The sequence below is a fragment of the Adiantum capillus-veneris genome, chromosome 28 (assembly GCF_014529385.1).
Source record: "Adiantum capillus-veneris isolate H3 chromosome 28, ASM1452938v2, whole genome shotgun sequence".
Classification (NCBI taxonomy): domain Eukaryota; kingdom Viridiplantae; phylum Streptophyta; class Polypodiopsida; order Polypodiales; family Pteridaceae; genus Adiantum; species Adiantum capillus-veneris.
The window spans coordinates 33270481-33277391 of record NC_140958.1 but is presented as its reverse complement, the minus strand read 5'-3'; positions in this window follow the sequence as shown (position 1 = coordinate 33277391).

Genomic DNA, 6911 nt, shown 5'->3' with positions numbered 1-6911 from the left:
AGTGATGGGCATAGAGTGCCTGATAGGCTTTTTTGTGATGAAGGCAGGGTGATAATGCTTGTCTAATCATTTTAGGTAGGGCATGGCTTTTGGCAATAGGTGATAAATAGGATTGGGAGAGCAAAGTGTCCACATTTCCTGACAAAGAGAAAGGGAGACAAATTGTGCTAGATTTAAAAACCAAGGAGAGCAGTTCTCGTCATATGGCATCTAAACATGAAGATGACACGACAAGCTATGAGTATGAGACAGAGACGACCTATGATGAAGTCTACACTAGCACAGAGGAAGAGGAAAGCAAGAAGGATTTGATAAAGGTTAATACAGATTTATTTGCAGTCACTATAGAGGATTTTTGTGCAGATGACAAGAGCACTATTGACCTTGTCGAAGATGAAGTATGGGTGAAATTTTGTCTTGCTTGTCCGATGATGTGATGGTGGAGCAGGTGTTGGAAGGGCAAATGGAGGTAGAATGTGAAAGTGAAGTGGCGCTTCCAAATCTAGGAGATGATCATCTTGGCCCAGTCTATAGTGAACAGGTTGAAGATTTAGTAGAGTGGGTTCTTGAGGCTAAAGAGATGGGTGTGAAGCCAGTCCTCGAACCAGTGAGAGAGTCTTGAAATACCAGTTTACTGAGAAAACAACTATGTTTAGCCATGTAGCAGGTGGATGCAAATGGCCAAATACTAGATCTTGGTGTTGTGTTATTGATGAGTATGCTATTGAAGGTTGCTTTGCAAATATCTTTCCATAGATCGCAAGACTTTCCTGGTGTGGGATGTGCTATAGAGTCTTATCTACTAGGTGGTTTGAATAGGGTTGATAAAGAACCATGCTATGGAGGGCTTCAAGGGAGGCTCATTCCATGATCTAAGGATGAGACCAAAGAAGTGGGTATGCATGTTTTAGGGATTACAATGTGAAGCAACAAGAGGAACAAGTGGGGAAGGCCAATCCAAGTTTGTCGGATAGAGAGATGCAAAAAAGGAAGCTAGGTGATGAAATATGAGAATTTCAATTCTAAGAAGAAGTGGACGAGTCCGTAAAAAGTGCAGAAGGCCTTTCCAAATGGGACCTATCAGCTGGTAAGAGAAAATGGTAAGCTTTTTAGGCACAGGGTGAACGGTGTGCAGCTCAAGTTGTATATTGAAAGAAGTCTAGTGCATAGGGTGCATCAGATTGTAGACAAGGTGGGTGATGCAAAAAAGAAAGCTAGGTGATGAAATATGAGAATTTCAATTCTAAGAAGAAGTGGACGGGTCCGTAAAACGTGCAGAAGGCCTTTCCAAATGGGACCTATTAGCTAGTAAGAGCAAATGGTAAGCTTCTTAGGCACAGGGTGAATGGTGTGCAGCTCAAGTTGTATATTGAAATAAGTCTACTGCATAGGGTGCATCAGATTGTAGACAAGGTGGGTGGGCAACCCACCTAAAGTATGCACTCGGCAAAAGGAGATGAAGTTTTTATACATAGCGTGTACATGGGGTTGTGGTTTTTCAAGTGTTTTGAGTTGTTAGTTTAGTGTGCCAATTCTTAAAGATCTATAAATATGTTTTTGGTCAAAGGGTAAAAGCATGGTTTGGTGGTACAAAAAAAGAAACTTTTTTAATTCTACCAATGAAAAAGTGGGGACTGGTAAAATATTTATAGTTTAGATCAAAACTTTTTGGACCTTGTGTCTTTAAATTCTCCTTTTCAAGATCTATCCACTCATATATATGATGATAGGTAGTTCTACATGTGACTTGCAGAAATTATAACTCCAAGATTTGTCAAAGGTGTTGTCAAGGACAGTCCTTTTTGTACCACCAAAGTGTGCTTTTAGCCCAAACATAAATGTTCGACAAGGGAGCTGGGCAATGATGGTACAAAAAAAGTTGTCAAAGATAGAATTAGTTATATGCAGTTCCAAAGGTGTGCACAAGTGCAGGGCAAAGGGTTTACGCAGGTATCAATGTCATGCGCAGACATGTGCTAGGGGAAATGTATGTTTAATGCGGCATTATAGGCCAAAAAGGCTTTAAAAAATGGTCCATATGGTATAGCAGGTAAAGGTATTTGAAGTGCCTAGTCAGTGCTCTAGAATGTTGGACTTGGTGTGCTCTAAAATCCGTTCAAGAGGGCTCATCAAATGGAGCCCCAATGTGCAAGATATTGCAGTTTAAAGTTAGAAGGTGTTGCAAATCCCCGATTGATAGGGCAGCTGGGGATAGATGGCCAGAGCAGATGTCAATGGATAGACACATAGTGCTTGATCTAGTGAGCATGTGCATCTTCTGGGATTGCTAATCAAAGCTATACAAAGCAAGTTATGGCCATCGAAATATTTTTTGGGGGCTAGTTATGGGCCTGGTTCACTGTATTGGAGGACGTGCTATCTGGCATATTTCGAGCATTGTTGGGGTTCTAGAGGGTAGTATGCATCAATGGAATCAAGAAGGATTGATTGCATGTCAATTGGGCTCTTCATCAACAAGATACAGCAGGTTGACGCAGGGAGCTAATGCTAAGAAAGAGGGTGCATATGATTTTTGGCCAAGTTTGGGTGCGGTGTTCAGTGCCACAGAGACGCTAAGGGGCAATGAGACACTCAAGGGTTGAAGGCAAGGAGAAGAGCTTTCCGCTGGATGTTGCGGCTCAAGGATCAGATAATTGAGCAGAGAATGATGACTCTTTGAGTGGGGGGGGAAGGTGGTTTTTGATGGGTGTTCAAGGAATTTTTTAAGACCTTGGAAGACCATTAGGCCTGGGATGCCACGTGGCACTTGCAAAAAATCCCACATGTGCAGCTTGATGTCTAAAGGCTGCTATATATCGGGCAAAGCGTGGCTCTCTATTGGTGTATCTCCATGGAGAGAGAGCTCCTAGGAGTGCTGGTTGTGGCATGGCTGAGGCGGCGCCCTCGGCGTTGTGCGCGGTGGCGCGATCGGTGGCGTTTTGGTGAGGGTGGCGCACCAGCCGGTGACCGCCGACAGCTCTGAGGGGTGCACGCGGTGCTGAATTGTCTTGGGCACCCGAGAGGAGGCGGTTCACATGGCCCTTAGGGCCCCAACCCTTTTGAAACAAAGCTCTGATCCCCACTTGTGACATCCCTAGTGAGGGGGGGGGTCTTATGAGTATGAGGGAGAGAGGGTGTGGGAAGGTGAGTCTGAGAGTCAAAGTAGAGAAAGACAGCCCAAAGGGCAGCCAAACAGAATTCAAGGGTCAAATTAGGTGGCGGAAAAAGTGGTCAAAGAGCCCGGTTAGGTGCAAAGGATAGGAGATTGGCAATCCAAGCTCCAAGATGCAAAGCCATGCCGGCCAAAGTGGGCAGATGGGGAAAATTCAAAGGTGAAAGGTGGTAAGGCTAGGAGAAGAAATAAATGAAATGAACAAATTCAAAAAAATGCCAATGGATACTAGCAACATTGCTAGTGCACCCCCCTCTCAAGCACAAGCCAAAGAGAACAGTTAGAGAGCAAATGCAAGGGGGTTCCCCCCTTCCTAAAGATGCCAAATTGAGAGGACAGGTGGACCAATTAGAGAGCGATTTCTACAGTTGAAGGCTCCCCACTATAAAAATTCAAATTTTAATCAAATGATGGGCTTGTTTGGTGTCGTTTGAAGCCTCCAAAGTGGAGTGTTAGATAGAGGAGTGCTCCTGTCAAATCCCCTTTGTATTTTCTCATGAAAATGGTGCATCGTGATGGAATTGCAAGCTTTGTACATGCCTCTTGAAGTGTAATGAAGCCACTATGGCCCAGTTTTGTTGTCGTTTCCCATGCCCCCCTTCTCTTTCTCCTGCTCTTGTGTCCCCTCGCGGTGCCGGCAGTGTGGATGTGTGTGCCCCCCCCCCCCCCCCCCCCCCGGACCAACGATGTTTTTTGTCAGAGAGTGAGATTGAGTGGCTCTGTGTGAGTGTGTGTGCAAGGGTAGAAATGGATTGTGGCAGTAGGTGTGCATTTTGTGGTGGTCCTCTGGAGTGTGTAAGCATTGGGAGATGAGCAGGGGGTGGTCTGCTAGTGTAAAGTGTGTTTTTGAAGGTGTTTTCTAAGAGAATAGGGGTGTTGTGGATACCCTGAGCTATAGAGAGGCCTTTGTTTGTGTGTTAGGTGTGTTTCCCCATTCCCCGTCTCCAGCAATATGCCTCCTTGTATGGACCCCTACTAGATGGGGGTGTTCCTTTGCAACAAGCACCTACGGACCGATCTTTTGAGCTTAGAAGATTTTCGATTCACATAGATGACCTACAATATGAACCGGCACAGTCATTGGCTTAAGTCTCAGAACTCAAAAAAAACCACCTGTCATCCCAAGGGCAAATCAAGGGGTGTCACAAACCTATCGCAAGGTCCAAGGGCCGGCTGCTAAGTGTGGATAGGGGATTCTAAATCTTGAGGTCCAAGGGCCTATATAAAGGGTGGTAGGGTGGAGAATCCTTATGGCAATTCCCTAGGTTCTCACACTGGTATCAGAGCTCAGGGAACCAAGGAGCTATAGAGGAGGGGACAAAAATTGCATGGCTCTCTCTCTCTCTCTCTCTCTCTCTCTCTCTCTCTCTCTCTCTCTCTCTCTCTCTCTCTCTCTCTCTCTCTCTCTCTCTCTCTCTCTCTCTCGCTCTCTCGCTCTCTCTCGGCGTGCTTGGGTCATGACGGAGGAGACGTGGGCATGGCCCCTTGGATACACAAAGCCTTGGGAGTGATTGTTTGCAAGGGAGAGTCAACCATCGAAACCTTCAACAAACGGGTCAAGAGCTCAAAAAAAACATGTTCGCCATCGCAAGGACAGCAAAAGTTTCTTCTTGAGAGCAGGCCAAAATGGCTCGTATGACAAGCTGCAATTTTGAATTTCTCCTCTTGCACTACCCGCACACTGCAGCTATGGAAATTCCTCTTCCTTTGTAATTAGCATGCCCTAATTCGGCACCCCTCCCAAATATTTCCAAGGTTTAATTCCCACATGCATGATCTATTTTGTCGGCATGATCATCGCATGCGAGATGCAGGCCATTTAGAGTGCCTCTACCATAGTCTACAGCATGTAGTAAAAAACAATTATGCTCAACCGATTTTTGGCAAGATAGATTCAATGAGATTACAAAGGTAAACACAGTAGTGTTGGGAAACGTAGGTATGCTTTGTTTCTGTAATTAATGTAGATTTTTTTAATCTTTTAGTCTAATATATTACTAGACAAGGTCAACAATTGGCATAGTTAATTTTCTTTTATCTATCTCAAGTATGACAATGCTATAAGATGCATCACGAGAGCAAGGCTCCATTAAAAAAATACTCAAGAAACTGGCTTGTGCATTATGCCGGTCGGTATCTCTAACGTATCCTCTTTGTTCTATCCATGCCTATATCTATGCATTGGGGGCATGGTTACTCCAAAGCAATTACAGATTTCTAGAGTGCAGCAAACTAATTACATGAAGTGCAATGAAAGAATAGTCATGCCACATGATGCTCCGACTTCTAATTCTAGGAGCAATGGTTACAAAAATCACTATTAGACATGGTAGACTATGTTGGTCACTGTTGGTTGCTAGTTTGAGTAGTTTCTGTATAAAGTCTAGACAAGGGGTTTGACAATCATTAGAAAGAGGATGGGGTGTAGAAGGACCTCTTTATTTTCCATGATCTTATGGAGTTGATTTACATTTTGACAAATAGGTATACGCTATGTGTGCAAGAATGGTGGGTGTGTAAGAGATGTGTAAGCATAGTCAAAGGATGCACTTTCCCTCCCAAAAAGGAGGTGGACAATTTTATGATTTCTAGCTTCCATAACTCCCACATATGGTCTCCAATTTGAGTGGAGACCATAGATCTACAATCTACGCGTCGAACTCTTTCCATAGATATGCTACATGATATGGTTTTACCCGCTGGATTTTAAATTCCGTTTTGGAAAGAACTTTGAATTCAAATAAACTAGCCATTTTTCCTATTTGAATTCAAAAGTTGTCCATTGATTTCTTTCTTAATACAAAAGGTTTGACTTCCTTAAACTGCCAAATAAAGAGGCCCTCCTAGACCCCATTCTCTTCCTAATGCAAAAGACACAGCAAATTGAGAGAGAAATGGTCATAAATTTGGGATGGATTCGAACACTATGTAGGACACAATCGGGTGAAATTCTTTCCACAAGCATGCATGACTATCCAAAAGATAGTGTAGTCAAGGATTCCCAATGGAACTAGGTATCAATCAAAAAAAAATTGGTGTATTGCAAGGCATATTGGTACATCCAACCAAGTTTCAGCTTTAATTTTGCATCGATTATGAAATCATTTGCACTTTGTTTAGGATTGTGAATTCCAATTTGTGCAATGATTTTCGCCCAAGGGGTATGTTGGAGTTTATCAAGCATGGCTTGATTGTCCTTACAACAAGGCTATTAACGAACTTGTCCAATTCCATTTATCAACATGGATTTTGTATTAAATGATTGTGAATCTCAAGGAAATTCAACTACTTTCAGGGCTCCTCTGAAGTAGAGGGAGCAAACAGTGCTTTTCAGCTTGGAAAAGGGCATAAAACCTTGGGGCCAAAGGGCTCCATTAGGAAGGGAATGGGGTATAGGAGGGACTCTTTATTTCGAAGTTTAAGGGAATGCTTAAAGCTTAATGGCAAGTTTGACCAAGCCTAAAAGAGAGGGCAAAAAGGCCTATGCTGAGATTTTTTAAAAAGCCATTTCCATATTTTGAATTTGAAAATTGTTTATTTAGTAACCCAAAAGAGAGGGGGGTAAATGAATTTTCAAATGTCCTTTTCCCACCCCTCTTCTCTCTCTAACCTATAAAACACTCTCTCTCTCACTTAGAACTCATTAAAGGAGGCACTTTTTAGCCCCCCCGCAAAAAAGCATATTTTTCACATTCTCTCATTACATTCTCTCTCTAAAACGTGAGCCAACTCTCTCTCT